Consider the following 18,914-nt stretch of genomic DNA (forward strand, 5'->3'; position numbering starts at 1 on the left):
TCTATTAGATCCATTTTAAACTTGAATAAATATAATTGTCACGTGGAGATGGCCGAGTTGGTCTAAGGCGCCAGATTAAGGTTCTGGTCCGAAAGGGCGTGGGTTCAAATCCCACTCTCCACAATAAGTTTACCCTAGAAACTAACTTTACAAGTCTACACGAATGAAGGGCGTGGGTTCAAATCCCACTCTCCACACTAACTTTACCCTAGAAACTAAACTTGTATGAGTAGACATTAATTTAGTTTCTAAAATAGGCTAACATCTATGTAAGGTTGCAACTTTAACCTAGAAACTAACATTAATTTAGTTTCTATAATAAGAGGTCTTGAAATGACCATGTTTCCATTTCACTTTTTCAACTTAGAAAGGTAAAAGAAAAATTTTAAAAAAATTATATAACATTTTCATAGTATGAATACACGTTGGACAATTATAAAATGAAGACACTTATTTATAAATTTAACTTATATTTATATATATATTTATGTTTCTAACTTGTGGTATACTTTATAATTGGTTAATATATCCTTAACCCAAAATTACTTAATTGGGTATTATTGCTTTTGTAGATGAATTCAATAATTCTCAACTCGCGTCTTCTAATTCATCATTTCTTACTTGTTATTTCTTGAAGCGCAAGAAAGGACAAATATTTTTCAACACGCGTCTTCTAATTCTTCATTTCTTTTATTTGTTGAAGTGCAAGGAACAAATAATTCAAGCATTTTCTAATTCTTCATTTCTTACTTTTATTTCTTGAAGCACAATGAACAAATAGTTCTCAACTCGCGTCTTTTATATATTCATTTCTTTTATTTCTTGAAGCACAAGGAACAAAACGTCTTCTAATTCTTTTTTTTTTTTTTTTATTTTTATTTCTTGAAGCGCAAAGAAACAAATAATTCAAGCGTCTTCAAATTCTTCGTTTCTTACTTTTATTTCTTGGAGAGCAAGGATCAAATAATTAAAGCGTCTTCTAATTATTCGTTTCTTACTTTATTTTCTTGAAGCACAAGGAACAAATAATTCAAGCGTCTTCTAATGCTTCATTTATTACTTTTATTTCTTGAAGCACAAGGAACAAATAATTCAAGCGTCTTCTAATTCTTCGTTTCTTACTTCTGTTGTATGCATTGTTGTGGTTCATCTTGATCCATTGGAAGCCTAAATGTGTCAATAGTGTAGGTTGTATGCTTGGCGAGATATCGCAAGAGTGCAATNAGCGTCTTCTAATGCTTCATTTATTACTTTTATTTCTTGAAGTACAAGGAACAACTAATTCAAGCGTCTTCTAATTCTTCGTTTCTTACTTTTGTTGTATGCATTCTTGTGGTTCATCATGATCCATTGGAAGTCTAAATGTGTCAATAGTGTAGGTTGTATGCTTGGCGAGATATCGCAAGAGTGCAATAGCCTAGGTGTGTGCAACTCTCACACTTAATCCGAGAGGATGAGGTCTAGAGTAGATAGGGAGACAAGGTGTTCGACGGAATGCCCCAGCCAATTGAGGGCTTGGGAATCCGAGCGTGACGTCGCTCGGTGTTGTGCCTTTCGCCTCCTTAGGTGTCTTAGATTTCAATTCAATCCAACAATAGATAAATGACTGCAAGAACCGGGGAAGTATAGATCCAATCCGCTTTCCTTCATTATTGATCTTTGAATCTTGTTTAACTTTGCACTCACTCTATTCATGAACTCCTTGCTCTTTACCTCTAATTTCTTTAGCATTCGTAAATGACTTGCTTACTTTCTCCAATTTTCCATCCTCTTGACAATGACACTCGAGTACTTATTCATTGTTTACACTTTCCACCTCACCGAAATAACTACTTCATCACATATTCAATACAAGTTGCAAGAAGTGGACTTCCGTTTAACATAAGCTATCTCTATTAGATCCATTTTAAACTTGAATAAATATAATTGTCACGTGGAGATGGCCGAGTTGGTCTAAGGCGCCAGATTAAGGTTCTGGTCCGAAAGGGCGTGGGTTCAAATCCCACTCTCCACAATAAGTTTACCCTAGAAACTAACTTTACAAGTCTACACGAATGAAGGGCGTGGGTTCAAATCCCACTCTCCACACTAACTTTACCCTAGAAACTAAACTTGTATGAGTAGACATTAATTTAGTTTCTAAAATAGGCTAACATCTATGTAAGGTTGTCAACTTTAACCTAGAAACTAACATTAATTTAGTTTCTATAATAAGAGGTCTTGAAATGACCATGTTTCCATTTCACTTTTTCAACTTAGAAAGGTAAAAGAAAAATTTTAAAAAAATTATATAACATTTTCATAGTATGAATACACGTTGGACAATTATAAAATGAAGACACTTATTTATAAATTTAACTTATATTTATATATATATTTATGTTTCTAACTTGTGGTATACTTTATAATTGGTTAATATATCCTTAACCCAAAATTACTTAATTGGGTATTATTGCTTTTGTAGATGAATTCAATAATTCTCAACTCGCTTCTTCTAATTCATCATTTCTTACTTGTTATTTCTTGAAGCGCAAGAAAGGACAAATATTTTTCAACACGCGTCTTCTAATTCTTCATTTCTTTTATTTGTTGAAGTGCAAGGAACAAATAATTCAAGCATTTTCTAATTCTTCATTTCTTACTTTTATTTCTTGAAGCACAATGAACAAATAGTTCTCAACTCGCGTCTTTTATATATTCATTTCTTTTATTTCTTGAAGCACAAGGAACAAAGCGCCTTCTAATTCTTTTTTTTTTTTTTTTACTTTTATTTCTTGAAGCGCAAAGAAACAAATAATTCAAGCGTCTTCAAATTCTTCGTTTCTTACTTTTATTTCTTGGAGAGCAAGGATCAAATAATTAAAGCGTCTTCTAATTATTCGTTTCTTACTTTATTTTCTTGAAGCACAAGGAACAAATAATTCAAGCGTCTTCTAATGCTTCATTTATTACTTTTATTTCTTGAAGCACAAGGAACAAATAATTCAAGCGTCTTCTAATTCTTCGTTTCTTACTTCTGTTGTATGCATTGTTGTGGTTCATCTTGATCCATTGGAAGCCTAAATGTGTCAATAGTGTAGGTTGTATGCTTGGCGAGATATCGCAAGAGTGCAATAGCCTAGGTGTGTGCAACTCTCACACTTAATCCGAGAGGATGAGGTCTAGAGTAGATAGGGAGACAAGGTGTTCGACGGAATGCCCCAGCCAATTGAGGGCTTGGGAATCCGAGCGTGACGCCGCTCGGTGTTGTGCCTTTCGCCTCCTTAGGTGTCTTAGATTTCAATTCAATCCAACAATAGATAAATGACTGCAAGAACCGGGGAAGTATAGATCTAATCCGCTTTCCTTCATTATTGATCTTTGAATCTTGTTTAACTTTGCACTCACTCTATTCATGAACTCCTTGCTCTTTACCTCTAATTTCTTTAGCATTCGTAAATGACTTGCTTACTTTCTCCAATTTTCCATCCTCTTGACAATGACACTCGAGTACTTATTCATTGTTTACACTTTCCACCTCACCGAAATAACTACTTCATCACATATTCAATACAAGTTGCAAGAAGTGGACTTCCGTTTAACATAAGCTATCTCTATTAGATCCATTTTAAACTTGAATAAATATAATTGTCACGTGGAGATGGCCGAGTTGGTCTAAGGCGCCAGATTAAGGTTCTGGTCCGAAAGGGCGTGGGTTCAAATCCCACTCTCCACAATAAGTTTACCCTAGAAACTAACTTTACAAGTCTACACGAATGAAGGGTGTGGGTTCAAATCCCACTCTCCACACTAACTTTACCCTAGAAACTAAACTTGTATGAGTAGACATTAATTTAGTTTCTAAAATAGGCTAACATCTATGTAAGGTTGTCACTTTAACCTAGAAACTAACATTAATTTAGTTTCTATAATAAGAGGTCTTGAAATGACCATGTTTCCATTTCACTTTTTCAACTTAGAAAGGTAAAAGAAAAATTATAAAAAAATTATATAACATTTTCATAGTATGAATACACGTTGGACAATTATAAAATGAAGACACTTATTTATAAATTTAACTTATATTTATATATATATTTATGTTTCTAACTTGTGGTATACTTTATAATTGGTTAATATATCCTTAACCCAAAATTACTTAATTGGGTATTATTGCTTTTGTAGATGAATTCAATAATTCTCAACTCGCGTCTTCTAATTCATCATTTCTTACTTGTTATTTCTTGAAGCGCAAGAAAGGACAAATATTTTTCAACACGCGTCTTCTAATTCTTCATTTCTTTTATTTGTTGAAGTGCAAGGAACAAATAATTCAAGCATTTTCTAATTCTTCATTTCTTACTTTTATTTCTTGAAGCACAATGAACAAATAGTTCTCAACTCGCGTCTTTTATATATTCATTTCTTTTATTTCTTGAAGCACAAGGAACAAAACGTCTTCTAATTCTTTTTTTTTTTTTTTTACTTTTATTTCTTGAAGCGCAAAGAAACAAATAATTCAAGCGTCTTCAAATTCTTCGTTTCTTACTTTTATTTCTTGGAGAGCAAGGATCAAATAATTAAAGCGTCTTCTAATTATTCGTTTCTTACTTTATTTTCTTGAAGCACAAGGAACAAATAATTCAAGCGTCTTCTAATGCTTCATTTATTACTTTTATTTCTTGAAGCACAAGGAACAAATAATTCAAGCGTCTTCTAATTCTTCGTTTCTTACTTCTGTTGTATGCATTGTTGTGGTTCATCTTGATCCATTGGAAGCCTAAATGTGTCAATAGTGTAGGTTGTATGCTTGGCGAGATATCGCAAGAGTGCAATAGCCTAGGTGTGTGCAACTCTCACACTTAATCCGAGAGGATGAGGTCTAGAGTAGATAGGGAGACAAGGTGTTCGACGGAATGCCCCAGCCAATTGAGGGCTTGGGAATCCGAGCGTGACGCCGCTCGGTGTTGTGCCTTTCGCCTCCTTAGGTGTCTTAGATTTCAATTCAATCCAACAATAGATAAATGACTGCAAGAACCGGGGAAGTATAGATCCAATCCGCTTTCCTTAATTATTGATCTTTGAATCTTGTTTAACTTTGCACTCACTCTATTCATGAACTCCTTGCTCTTTACCTCTAATTTCTTTAGCATTCGTAAATGACTTGCTTACTTTCTCCAATTTTCCATCCTCTTGACAATGACACTCGAGTACTTATTCATTGTTTACACTTTACACCTCACCGAAATAACTACTTCATCACATATTCAATACAAGTTGCAAGAAGAGGACTTCCGTTTAACATAAGCTATCTCTATTAGATCCATTTTAAACTTGAATAAATATAATTGTCACGTGGAGATGGCCGAGTTGGTCTAAGGCGCCAGATTAAGGTTCTGGTCCGAAAGGGCGTGGGTTCAAATCCCACTCTCCACAATAAGTTTACCCTAGAAACTAACTTTACAAGTCTACACGAATGAAGGGCGTGGGTTCAAATCCCACTCTCCACACTAACTTTACCCTAGAAACTAAACTTGTATGAGTAGACATTAATTTAGTTTCTAAAATAGGCTAACATCTATGTAAGGTTGCAACTTTAACCTAGAAACTAACATTAATTTAGTTTCTATAATAAGAGGTCTTGAAATGACCATGTTTCCATTTCACTTTTTCAACTTAGAAAGGTAAAAGAAAAATTTTAAAAAAATTATATAACATTTTCATAGTATGAATACACGTTGGACAATTATAAAATGAAGACACTTATTTATAAATTTAACTTATATTTATATATATATTTATGTTTCTAACTTGTGGTATACTTTATAATTGGTTAATATATCCTTAACCCAAAATTACTTAATTGGGTATTATTGCTTTTGTAGATGAATTCAATAATTCTCAACTCGCTTCTTCTAATTCATCATTTCTTACTTGTTATTTCTTGAAGCGCAAGAAAGGACAAATATTTTTCAACACGCGTCTTCTAATTCTTCATTTCTTTTATTTCTTGAAGTGCAAGGAACAAATAATTCAAGCATTTTCTAATTCTTCATTTCTTACTTTTATTTCTTGAAGCACAATGAACAAATAGTTCTCAACTCGCGTCTTTTATATATTCATTTCTTTTATTTCTTGAAGCACAAGGAACAAAACGTCTTCTAATTCTTCTTTTTTTTTTTTTTACTTTTATTTCTTGAAGCGCAAAGAAACAAATAATTCAAGCGTCTTCAAATTCTTCGTTTCTTACTTTTATTTCTTGGAGAGCAAGGATCAAATAATTAAAGCGTCTTCTAATTATTCGTTTCTTACTTTATTTTCTTGAAGCACAAGGAACAAATAATTCAAGCGTCTTCTAATGCTTCATTTATTACTTTTATTTCTTGAAGCACAAGGAACAAATAATTCAAGCGTCTTCTAATTCTTCGTTTCTTACTTTTGTTGTATGCATTGTTGTGGTTCATCTTGATCCATTGGAAGCCTAAATGTGTTAATAGTGTAGGTTGTATGTTTGGCGGGATATCGCAAGAGTGCAATAGCCTAGGTGTGAGCAACTCTCACACTTAATCCGAGAGGATGAGGTCTAGAGTAGATAGGGAGACAACGTGTTCGACGGAATGCCCCAGCCAATTGAGGGCTTTGGAATCCGAGCGTGACGTCGCTCGGTGTTGTGCCTTTCGCCTCCTTAGGTGTCTTAAATTTCAATTCAATCCAACAATAGATAAATGGGTGTAAGAACCGGGGAAGTATAGATCCAATCCGCTTTCCTTCATTATTGATCTCTGAATCTTGTTTACCTTTGCACTCACTTTATTCATGAACTCCTTGCTCTTTACCTCTAATTTCTTTTGCATTCGTAAATGACTTGCTTACTTTCTCCAAATTTCCATCCTCTTGACAATGACACTCGAGTACTTATTCATTGTTTACACTTTACACCTCACCGAAATAACTACTTCATCACATATTCAATACAAGTTGCAAGAAGTGGACTTCCGTTTAACATAAGCTATCTCTATTAGATCCATTTTAAACTTGCATAAATATAATTGTCATGTGGAGATGGTCGAGTTGGTCTAAGGCGCTAGATTAAGGTTCTGGTCCGAAAGGGCGTGGGTTCAAATCCCACTCTTCACAATAACTTTACCCTAGAAACTAACATCTATGTAGGGTTGTCAACTTTACAAGTTTACTTGAATGAAGGGCGTGGGTTCAAATCCCACTCTCCACACTAACTTTACCCTAGAAACTAACATCTAGAAGGTTGTCAACTTGTATGAGTAGACAAGGTTGTCAACTTTACCCTAGAAACTAACATTAATTTAGTCTATAATAAGAGGTCTTGAAAAGATCATGTTTCCATTTCACTTTTTGAACTTAGAAAGGTAGAAGAAAAATTATAAAAAAATTATATAACATTTTCAAAATATATAATGAACTTTTTTTTTTTGAAAGCAAAACGCAAACTCGATTAATGTAAGAGAGCAGAAACAGAGTCAGGCGGGACAGTGTCCCAATACAAAGTACTAATCTGCGAATGGGCCAAAGCCGCGAGAGAATGAGCTATAACGTTTTCTGTTCTAGGAACCAAACTAACGAAACAATGAGTGAAAGATGTGATGGACATCTTGCACTCCTGTATGGCGAAATCTGCATATGAACAAACTGTCATGGGCTTGGAGAGCAACGAGTGTAGCTGGGAACAGTCGGTGTGGATCGTAACGGTCGGCAGCTCCCTCCCGCGCAGCCACGAGAGAACCTCCTTAGCGGCCATGGCTTCGGCCATCAATGGCATGAAACAGTCCGGCAAGGAACCAGCACATGCCGCTACGAAATTTTGGTCCGGTGTGAGCAGTACCGCCCCGAAAGATGATTTCATGGTGGTGGCGTGGTAGTTGGCATCGAAGAAACACTGCTGCATCATCGGTTGAGGCTGGACATGAGCGACCTGGGAGGCGGATCCATGGACAGTAGCGTCGCCGCCGTGAACTGATCTCCAAGCTTGAAGCGCTGCTACTGCCGATGCTTTGACTGCTGTTGGATGCGGCAGAAAGCCATCCCATACAGAATGATTTCTTGCACGCCAAATATAGTAGAGTAGAGCCGCAGCCAGTCCAATATCCCCTTCAGAAAGATCACGCATAACATATGAGAACCATATAATAAAAGAATCACCTTGAATTGATGGTATAGATAAACCAGACACATCCCACACATGTTGTGAAAAAACACATGAAACCAATGCATGCATTATATTTTCATGAACCAGGCCACACTTAGGACATGCAGGATCAACCTCTACCCTCCTTAAAAGCAAATTATTGGTAACAGGAAGAGTATCAGTTAGAGCTTTCCATAGAAATGTTTTCCACTTGGGGGGGACCTTGAGTGCCCACAAGGAGACCCATTTATCAAATTCTCCCTCCCCACCATTTAAGTCACCCATAATAGATCGGTAGCCACACTTGACTGTATAACATCCCTTTGGGTCACCCTGCCAGAACCACGAATCCTCATAACCTGGTGAGACTGACACCAGGAAAATGCGCACTACATCTTCCGGGGTAAATATGTCATTCAGAATAGAAAGGTCCCATGTACCACTTTGGGGATCAATCAAGCCAGAGACAACAGAACCATTAAGGTGCACAGGCATAATAGTCTGAACCATTGGTGATGGATCGTCAGGGAGCCAAGGATGGCCCCAAATTAATGTAGAGCGACCATCACCAATTCTTCGTCTCACCCCAGAACAGATTAAGCCATGAGCCGCCATGATACTACGCCAGCAATAACTTGGACAGTTACCTACTATAGCATCAATAAAAGTGGTTCTGGGGTAGTACCTGGCTTTATAAATTCTAGCAACTAGAGAGGTGGGATTTATGAGAAACCTCCAGGCCTGCTTACCCAACATAGCCAAATTGAAAGCACGAAGGTCTTTGAAGCTAAGGCCCCCATACTTTTTTGGCAAACATAAACGATCCCAAGCCTTCCAATGTATCATTCTGCCAGACCCAGAACTCCACCAAAACCTGTTCATGGTTCTCTCAATAGAGGAACAGACCGTCTCAGGGAAAAGGAAAACACTTATTGAGAAGGTAGGCATGGATTGAGCCACACTTTTCAACAGAATTTCCTTCCCTACCTGCGAAAGTAGCTTTTTATTCCACGAACCAATCCATTGGCTGATCTTGTACTCAATATAAGAGAAAGCATTCCGCCTATTCCTGCCAACGAAAGCAGGTAGACCCAAATATTTTCCAAAATTTGGGGCCTGGACGACCCCAAGCATTGCCACCACTTCCTCTCTGTGTTGACTCTGAGTATTCCTGCTGAAACAAACACTAGATTTATGATAATTTACCACCTGTCCAGACATACTCTCATACAACTCCAAACAATGCTTGACCGCTCCTGCCTCTTGGGCATTAGCCCTAAAGAAAAGGAGGCTGTCATCTGCAAAGAACAAATGGGAAATCGGTGGGGCCCCTCTGGCAACTCTCAAACCCCGGATAGTACCATCTGCCTGAGCCTTCTGTAGCAACAAAGAGAGTCCTTCAGCACAGATAATGAATAAATACGGGGAAAGTGGATCCCCTTGTCGTAATCCACGGGAGGGAACAACATCAATAGTAGGGGCACCATTGATCAGAAAGCTGTAGGAAACCGTAGTAACACACAGCATAATCAAATTAATCCACCTGGCATCAAACCCTAGAGACTCCAGCATTTTACGCAAAAATGGCCACTCCGTACGATCATAAGCCTTTGCCATGTCTAACTTCAGGGCCCCCCAGCCAACTAGACCAGTCTGCTTCCTGTTTAGGTAGTGGCCTACCTCCGCAGCAATAAGAATGTTGTCCGTAATAAGCCTGTCTGGGATGAAAGCACTCTGTGACTCAGAGATGAGGCTTCCTAATAAAGGCTTCATTCGATTAGCTAAGATCTTTGCCATGACCTTATACACCACATTGCACAACGCGATGGGTCTTAGATCAGACACACACTCAGGCACAGCTTTCTTAGGGATTAAGACAACATTTGTAGCATTTAGGCCTTCAAGAAACGAACAATCATTCAGACAGCCAAGCACAAAACCTATGAGATCCTCCCAACTACATCCCAGTAGTGCTGGTAGAAGCCCGGATTCATCCCATCAGGCCCAGGAGCCTTATCCGGGAACATTGAAAATAGAGTTTCCTTAACCTCAATACTCTCAAAAGGGCGCAATAGTAGATCATTGTCAGCCGAGGACACACGAGAGGGTATAGAAGTGAAAAAAGACTCATCTAACAAAGCACCAGTAGACTTGAAAATATTATCAAAGTAACTCAAGACAAAAGGTTTCAGACCCTCACCCTCAACCCAATCACCCGCATCATTTTTTAATCTAGTAAGGGCATTTTTTCTTTTACGAGCAGAGGCATACCTGTGGTAGAACCTCGTGTTGGCATCCGCACCCTTCAGCCAGTGTTGCTTTGCCCGCTGTCTCCAAAAAATGTCTTCTTGGGCCTCCAAGCGGGCAATGTGACTTTCAATCCGAGAGAACTCAGCCAGGGACTCCGGATTCCGTAGACCCCTGAGCTTAAACTGTGCACCACGCAGCTGCTTCAACTGCCTGCCAAAGTTATGGAAATGGTCACCTCCCCACCTGTGTAATCTTTCTCCACAGAGCTGTAGACAACTCAGCAATCCCCCGGCCCTACCTTCTTGCCAGGCATGTTCAACCACACCCCTACAGCCCTCATCTAACAGCCAGGCCATCTCAAACTTGAAAGCCCTCGTATACCACCCCTCCTCGTGACATGATCAGACAGTCGCAAGAACAAGGCTGAGTGGTTAGACGTGCGGGTTAATATATTTTCCACGATGGCAGCCTCCTACAGCTCTCTCTACCTGACATCAGCTAAAACTTTATCCAATCTTTCTTCCAACCAGTCCATAGTACCTCTTCCCCTCTCCCATGGAAACTGATAACCTTGCAACGGGAGCTGGGTAAGCCCACAATAATCCATAGCTTCCCCAAAACCCCGAAGAAGGGCATCCCGGTGCGGGTTTCCTCCTCTCTTCTCATGCTGGAACAGGAGATCATTAAAATCCCCGAGAACCACCCATGGTAAGTCTGATGATACAGTGAGAGATCGAAGCAAATCCCATGATTCCCTTCTCCTTCCACACTCAGGGTAACCATAAAAACACGTCATACGCCAACATGCAGAATCAGCGACACTCACCTCAACATCAATATGATTCTTCGAGAAACTAATCAATCTTGCTGTGCAATTCCTCCTCCAGAATAACGCTAATCCTCCACTCAAACCAACACTGTTAACATAAAAAAGGCCTTCAAAACCAAGCTTTACACGTAATCGTTCTGCATGAGTCCGTGCAACCTTGGTCTCCATCAAAAACAGAAAATCAGGCTTCTTACAGGACACTAAGTCCACCGCTTCGCGAACTGTTCGTGGATTGCCCAAGCCACGACAGTTCCAACTTATAGCACTCATGATGACGGGCAGGACTGGGAACCAGTGCCCGCCTTGAACAAGTTTTTGACACGTCGGTCATTGACACATCACCACCATTATTCCCTCCCAACCGTCTACTTCCCAGGCTAGGAGTTTCACGCCGCCTTTTAGTTGCCGCCACCACAGGTTTCTCGGCCACATACTGTTTGGCCAAACCGCCACAACATCACCACCTGGATTCGTGGTAGTATCACTCCCATGCATAGTCGGCACCCGCGTTGGATCCACCAATGGCACCATCCAAGGGTCACCCACCGCTCGAGGGCCCCTACGTCCAGTCCCTACTCGTAACTCAGCACCGAAAGGGTACTGATTGATAAGTGCAAAAGATGCTACACTTATAGGGTCGTTCTCGGGTCGCATTGCACGTACTTGCTAGCTTTTGTGATTGATTTGAGCTTTAATTGTGTTAAAATGCTTGTTAGTGCCATTGGACCCTAGTCCACACTTGATTAACCATTTTGCAGGTAAAACGTTGTGCAAAAAGGTGGAAAAGGCATGGATTTCAAAGATTAATTCACGAGGGAAATTTGAAGCAAAGGAAAGGCCCGGACGCGCCTTGGACGCGCGTCCGCCCAGGCGTCCACGTCCGAAAAACAGCTCTCTGAAGTTTGAGATGTCTGCTTTGGACGCGGGAAGGACGCGGCCCGGACGCCCCACGTCCAAAAAACACCTCTCTGAAGTTGCAACGTCTGCTGAGGACGCACAGCGGACGCGGGTCAGACGCCTGCGTCCGATTTCGAGATCTCTCCGAAGATTTGAAGCAGCGAGGCAGAATCCCGCTGGACGCGCATCGGACGCGCGTCCAGTCGGGCGTCCACTACGTATTATTTTGGCGGATTGGCGCGATTTAAATAGAGATTGGGGGCATTTTTCCAGGGGATCCCATTCATTTTTCTAGATTAGTCTAGTCTAAAATTTCTCTCTCTAGAATTAGGTTGAAATTCTCTCCCAATTCCACTTCAATGCCATTCACATTTCATTTCAAGTAGCTAGATTTGGAGAAGATTGTGGACATCAACTTGCAATTGATCAAGATTTGTAGAAGAATTCCATATACATTCAAGTAATCTTCCAATTTCCTCTCTTGTTCTTCAATTTTAGTTTGTGAATTTAGTTTGTGATTTGTTTTGTTGATTTGATTTGTGCTTTGAATTGTGTTTAGATTTCAATCCTTATAGCTTAGATTTGTTCAATTGCTTTGATGATGCTTAGTTTAGAGATGTGTGGCTAGTTACCTAGTGGATTTGGACTAGTTGAACATGCATGTTGTTCTTGAGCTCTCATATCATATATCTAGGGTAGAATGATGTTTTTTGGATATCTTGATTGTGGTTTGGGGTGTTTGTGTGACCTCTACTCCGATTAGGCCAATCGGACTTGAGAGTTAGTGTAGAAAGCTTTCACTTATGAGAATAGGGAATGCTTGAAGACCTCACCAACCTCTTTTCCTTCTCACCTTTGAGAAAAGGGAGAGGGAAGGCAAGAGGCACATAACGTGTTTGTCATAATGCCTCTTCTAGCCTAATGTTCACAAGGATGACATTAAGGTCTAAGAAGTGAGTCCATTGACCACGAGAGTGGCGGTGGTGTGAGTGACCTTGTCTCATGTGAGTCCTTTGAGCGTTTTTGAACCCCTAGTACCTTAGGAAATCAAGAACTTGCATGTATGCTAGATTAGTCCGAATCCTCCCTTCCAATACTTGTTTTACAACACCTTTCGTTTTAGTTTTTGAGACATCCTTAGAATGATATACACAACCCTCTTGTTAGGACTAGTTTTTGAAACATAGGCGCTCTTGTGTCTAATTCCTTGTCTACCGAATCCTTTCTTACCATTCCTTGAGACGATACTCGGGAACTTCTTCCCGTTTTACCACCTACACTCTTTCCACCTCCCGCTAAAACTCAACTCATCAAATGGCGCTGTTGCCGGGGAGTGGTAACGGTTTTGTTTAGGTAAGTCTTTATTGGATTAGCATGAGTAGGTTCCTTAAGTAGAGAGCCTAGTCCCTTTTTACTTGTTTTTGTTCATTTACTATCACTTGTTTTTAGTACTTGACACTTCTTGAGCAACTACTTTTAGTTGCAAAACCATTCTCTTGTTATTGTTTATTTACAATACCAAAGCGTTTGTAAGCACACTTGATAAGCGCCAAGGATAGCACTTATAAGGGGTCTTTATTAGATTAAAAGCCCATCGTTTTGACATCCAATTACAACAATTGCATGCATTTCAGCTCAAATGCGATCAATTTCTTCTAACAACATTTCCAGAAAGAGTTTTGAAGTATTTCACAGGTTGGAGAGGGATTTGAAGCTAAAATAGAGCAAAAGACAAACAAGCCGAAATGCAGTAGCGCCCCACGCAGCCTCACACGCGTGTGGCTGGGCGTGGAATTATTCTAGAGAGCCACCACGCCACTCACACGCGTGTGAGCAAGCGTGGTCGGGCCAAGGGCTATTTTGGGAAATTTGTTCTTTTTCTTTGTCACCTATATAAATCTCTTTTGCCCTAAACCTAAAGGAGGAGGAGAGGAAGGTAGATCAGAAAATTGATAGAATAGGATAGTTAGATCTAGAGGGTTTTCTCCCCTCTCGGGGGAAAATTCCTTCCATTCATAGTTAGAATAGATCAAGGGCAAGAAGGAAGATTGGGATTCAAGATCAAGGTTGTAAGATCCCCTTTTTCAAGGGGTGGTAACCATTCTCTTTAATTTCTAATTCAATACTTGTTTCTTTGAATTTCCTTTTCCTTTTCTTGTTTCTTAGTATGCTAGAGTAGATTAGATAGGGGATTGGTGGCCCCATGGTAGATATATGTGGATGTTTAATATTATTGCTTTGATTTGTGAATTGCTTGCTTGTTGGATGTTGAACTTGTGTGGATGATGTTCTTTAAGGTTTGTGTCTTTTGTGGCCACATTAGGTAGCAAACCCAAAGGAAGTGAGTGTGCGCGCGATAGCGGCCACCCACGAGTCTCAGTCACCCACATCTCCGCTCTTAGTCCGAAAGGACAAGATCTGAGAGGAGTGGTAGACAAAGTGTTCGATGAAATGCCCAAACCGAATGAGGATGTGGGAGTCCAAAGTGTGACGCCACTTGGTAGTGTGCCATGAACTCCCTAGTCTATTCCACAACTTGCATTCACAAAACCAACCAAAGATAAACCACATGGAAAAGCCTAAAGCCCCAATCTCCACTTTACTTTTCTTTACTTTACACAACCTTTTATCAACCTTACCCTCTTACCAATGAATCCAACTCCTAGCCATTCCCGTAACTCTTTTCCTTCAACCTCTTAAATGCCAACACACCCATTCGATTCCCATTCGTCATCCTTGAGAGACACGACACTCGGGGAGTCTTGACTCTTCGTTTTACCACTACACCTTCACATACCCACTCACCCCATACAAACAATCATTGTCAAAATGGCGCCGTTGCCGGGGATGGCAAACGGTTTCGAATAGTGTTGACATCTTAGAAGTAGAATTTTAAGAATTATTGAATTGCTTTCTTTTTGTTTATTTCGTTTTCTTAATTTTGTTATTTTGCTTGAAGAAGTGAGCTTCTACTATATTGAATATCTCGTGCTCACTTGCAACTACTTTTAGTTGCAAAAATTATTTGTTGTTGGCTAAGCTATTATGCAGGAAATTCTCCTTAAGCCAACCTCTTGAAGCTTGCCAATAAGTGCTAAAATGAATCCCCATGGTTACCCAAATCATGGAGGACAATCCTATAGGAATCCTCAACCCCAACCATATCCCTATTACCCCCATTCCACCTATACTTACCCTCCACCAACATACCACTACCCACCTCCATACCCTTACCCATTTCCACATCACCATTTACCACCTCCATATCCTTATCCATTTCATACACCCAATCATCACTCATACCCATATGAAACACCACCTCCACCTTTTCAAGAAAATTAACCTTCACAATCACCCAATTTTCAAGAAATTGACTCATTAAGCTCCAAAGAAATATCTCAAAGCATAGAGAGTAAGCTTGCACGAATGATGAGAACAATCGACCCAAGCTATACTCCCGAGTCAAATTCATTCCCTACTTCCCACCTAAACACCCACTACCCACCTCCATCACAAATCCATGAAGAAAACAATACTACCCATTTCTTTGAAACACTACCTTCTTTCCCATATAATACCCATACCAATCCTTGTAACTCTATCCCACCGACCACCGATGAAATTGAAATCCTAAAAGCAAAAATAGAAGAATTCACGAGGATGGCCAAGGAGGATACGACTAAATTAAAAGCCGAAATCAAGAGCGAATTGAAAGACTATCTTGCTACCCTCCGGGAGGAAGGACTTCCACTAGAAGAGGTTGAAACGAAGATGTTATCCATGATGGAGGAGCTCATGAAAATGAATGAGTCCCGAGCTAACTCCACCATCATAGATGACATCCCCACTTTGGAAGCCAATCTGAGGATTGTACAAGAGGTTGAAAAAGAAAATGCTAAGGAAGAGGAGAGTTTTGAAGAAGTAGAGGATGGTTATGCCCCGGTGCTTGAAGAAGTCCCAATTTTCGAATTGGAAGATCAAAAGGAGGTAGAGATGGAGAGTGAGGATGAGGACATCAAAGTAGTGTAGGAAGATGAAGAGCCAAAATGTGGTAAAATTCCTAATCTTTCTTGCGCTAATTTTCTTGACAATCCTTGTGCTCTTAGTGCAAACACCCTTGACACTTGTGTGGATGACTCCCTTTGCATTAATATTTCCATTACATGTGATTATGATTGCTTTAAATTTCGGGAGGATGATTCCATGAAAAATTTTGATATATTGATTAATGATTGTAAGGATTCTCTTTTGTTTAAATATGATTATGATTGCTTTAACTTTTTAGAAGATGAATCCTTTGTCTTGGGTGAGAGTGAGTTGGTGAGTGAAAGGGATGATGCTTCATTCTATTCGTGTGTGAGTGTGAGTGATTTTTCTAACCCAATAGAGTGGAGTGATGAAGAAAAAGAGTGTGGGGAAGAGATGGTGGGAAATGATAGGTCTTTCACGTTTGATCTTATGAAAAGAGTTGAGTGGAGAGAGTTGACCACACTCGAGATTGAGGAAGGGAGTGAGGAGATATGGTTTGAAACAAACGAGAAAATCTTTAGGGGGGAAAGAGAGGAAAAAGGAAAGGAAGCAGACACCATCCTAAAAGAGTTGAGGAGAGTGTTTAATGTTAACATTCATCCAACCTTGCATGTTGTTCTTCCTTTATTCTTGTGGGTATTCAAGGATGTTTCCCACCTTGGGACATTCCTTGAAGCTAAGGTTCACGGGACGCTTGGTCGGGTCCCAAAGTCTGTGTGCCTTGAAGGATAGGCCACACCATGTCTAGCCAGGAGACGTAAAACCATGGCGCACTTGGGAGGCAGTCCCAATGTTATCCTACTTTTTCTTTAAAATTCTCTTGGTTTATGTAGTATGTTTTACTTAGTTTTATTTCAATAATGTTTCTATAATCTCGGTTGAGCTAACAAGTACAGATTATACACCCGAGAGTTATAAGTTGCCCGCAATCAATTGGCAAACATCATCACTAGCAAAGGAGAAAGGGGGAAACCGAGGTAAGCTTTGCACAGCATGCCTCCACGCCACCACCACGCGTGTGGCTAGGCGTGGAAAACTTCCAAAGAGCCACCACACCGCTCACACGCGTGTGAGCAGGCGTGGGAATAAACCAGAGAGCTCCCACGCCTACCACCACGCGTGGTAGCGTGCGTGGACGGGTACCAGACTTTTCGCAGATTTTCGCGCGAAGTGGTTTAAAACCCTTTCCTTGCTTCATTTCTTCCCCACCACGAGCAAGAACTCTTCCAAGCTGAAAATATACACTTTCTAAGCATTTCCTTCCAAATCTCTCAACTTTTCTCAAGGATTCTAAGTCATTTCTAAGGTATGAACATACTCTTCTTTGCTATTTACTTGTTTAATGAAGAACTTGTTCTATTTTTGAAGAACATCTCCATGGGTTTTTCTTGTATGACATTTTTCTTGAGATATATTGTTATGAGATGACTTGATAGACTTGTATTGAGCCTACATTGCTTCTATAGACTAGAAATTTCATGTTTTAACATCTCTTTGTGACTAGATCTTGAAATTGCTTGATTTGGGTATTCTCTTGTTATGATGAGATCCTTGTTGATATAGTGAGCATGGTGGGTAAAGTTTGCAATTTTCCTACTCTATAGGCATTACATTTCTATATTCTACTAGTTAGTTGGTCCAATTTTAACTTTCATGTTGCTTCCATTTTTCAACCTTGGGCTAGTCTAGAGGTAGAAGATGAAGTTGACCATATGTTGACCTTTTGACTATGAAATGAGTATGGAATGGTATGAGCTAGTTCTTGCATGTATATGATAGAATTGTTGATGGATATCAAAATGATGGTTGCATGCATTGAATTCTTATGATTTTTCTTTAGATATGTGCAATATTGTTCATAATCAATATTTAAGATTGGCAAGTGTTTTTCCTTGTGTTGCTTTGGTTACCTATGTTATAGGAAAGATGTCTTCGCCATATGACCTTGCACAACAGATTGCTCAAAGGCTCCAAAGAGGGAAAGCCCCGGCAGATGAAAACAGTGCTAGGGACACTAACACTCGTTACTTTGAAGTATCCACCGGAAATCAAATTCTACTAATGACTGCTACAATGCTAGGTCGGTACAGGCAGTTATTAAACTACCCTATTGTGCAATGGAGATATGTAGACTTGAGAGTGTTGGAGGATTATGAGTGCAAATATGGACTGGAGAGGTTTATTGCAGAGCCATATTGGAACAATCTTCTAAGCTGGAGACATGATACTTTTATCCCTCTAGTACATGAGTTTATTGCAAGTTTGAATGTTGACGGAATAGCTGGAGATCTCTATAGCCCTACCATTAAGTTTAGATTCTTCAACCAGGACTATAATATATCGGCCAACCGTTTGGGTGTTTTCCTTGGATTTTATGACGAGGATGATCAGTCAAAGCACTGGTACCGGAGACTAAGGCATGACTTTGGAGACAGAGATTTACCGAGAACATATTGGTCGAAGATTGCAAGTGTAACACCCCAATTTTCAACTCTTACATTTATTACAAAATCCGTAATAAAACGCTGCGGAAGCTTACATCATATCAACAGAAAACCGGGTGCTACCGCCACACCTAGAGTGAATTCTATCACCTCTTTGACAAACTCCACTCTAAGTGCACAGGCTAAACTTACAACATTAATAACAATCCCTGTCTACATCAAAGAGTAGACCTCAACCTGTACTTCCCTTCTATTCCGAGCTCATCGGCTACAGGGGCCCACACTAATCTGCAACTGATAAGAAACACATTGAAGTGCAGTTAGC

The 18,914-nt window shown here is 39.7% G+C and overlaps 5 non-coding genes across 5 annotated transcripts; all 5 read left to right on the forward strand.

The window, feature by feature from the left end:
* Positions 1–42: 42 nt before the first annotated feature.
* Positions 43–123, forward strand: TRNAL-AAG. The gene has a single exon. It is a non-coding gene; the product is annotated as a tRNA-Leu (tRNA).
* A 1,810-nt stretch (positions 124–1,933) lies between these two features.
* Positions 1,934–2,014, forward strand: TRNAL-AAG. The gene has a single exon. It is a non-coding gene; the product is annotated as a tRNA-Leu (tRNA).
* A 1,620-nt stretch (positions 2,015–3,634) lies between these two features.
* TRNAL-AAG lies at positions 3,635–3,715 on the forward strand. The gene has a single exon. It is a non-coding gene; the product is annotated as a tRNA-Leu (tRNA).
* A 1,619-nt stretch (positions 3,716–5,334) lies between these two features.
* TRNAL-AAG lies at positions 5,335–5,415 on the forward strand. Its single transcript has one exon. It is a non-coding gene; the product is annotated as a tRNA-Leu (tRNA).
* A 1,620-nt stretch (positions 5,416–7,035) lies between these two features.
* Positions 7,036–7,116, forward strand: TRNAL-AAG. Its single transcript has one exon. It is a non-coding gene; the product is annotated as a tRNA-Leu (tRNA).
* Positions 7,117–18,914: the final 11,798 nt, after the last annotated feature.

This window comes from Ipomoea triloba, chromosome 5 (assembly GCF_003576645.1).
Source record: "Ipomoea triloba cultivar NCNSP0323 chromosome 5, ASM357664v1".
Taxonomy (NCBI): Eukaryota; Viridiplantae; Streptophyta; class Magnoliopsida; order Solanales; family Convolvulaceae; genus Ipomoea; species Ipomoea triloba.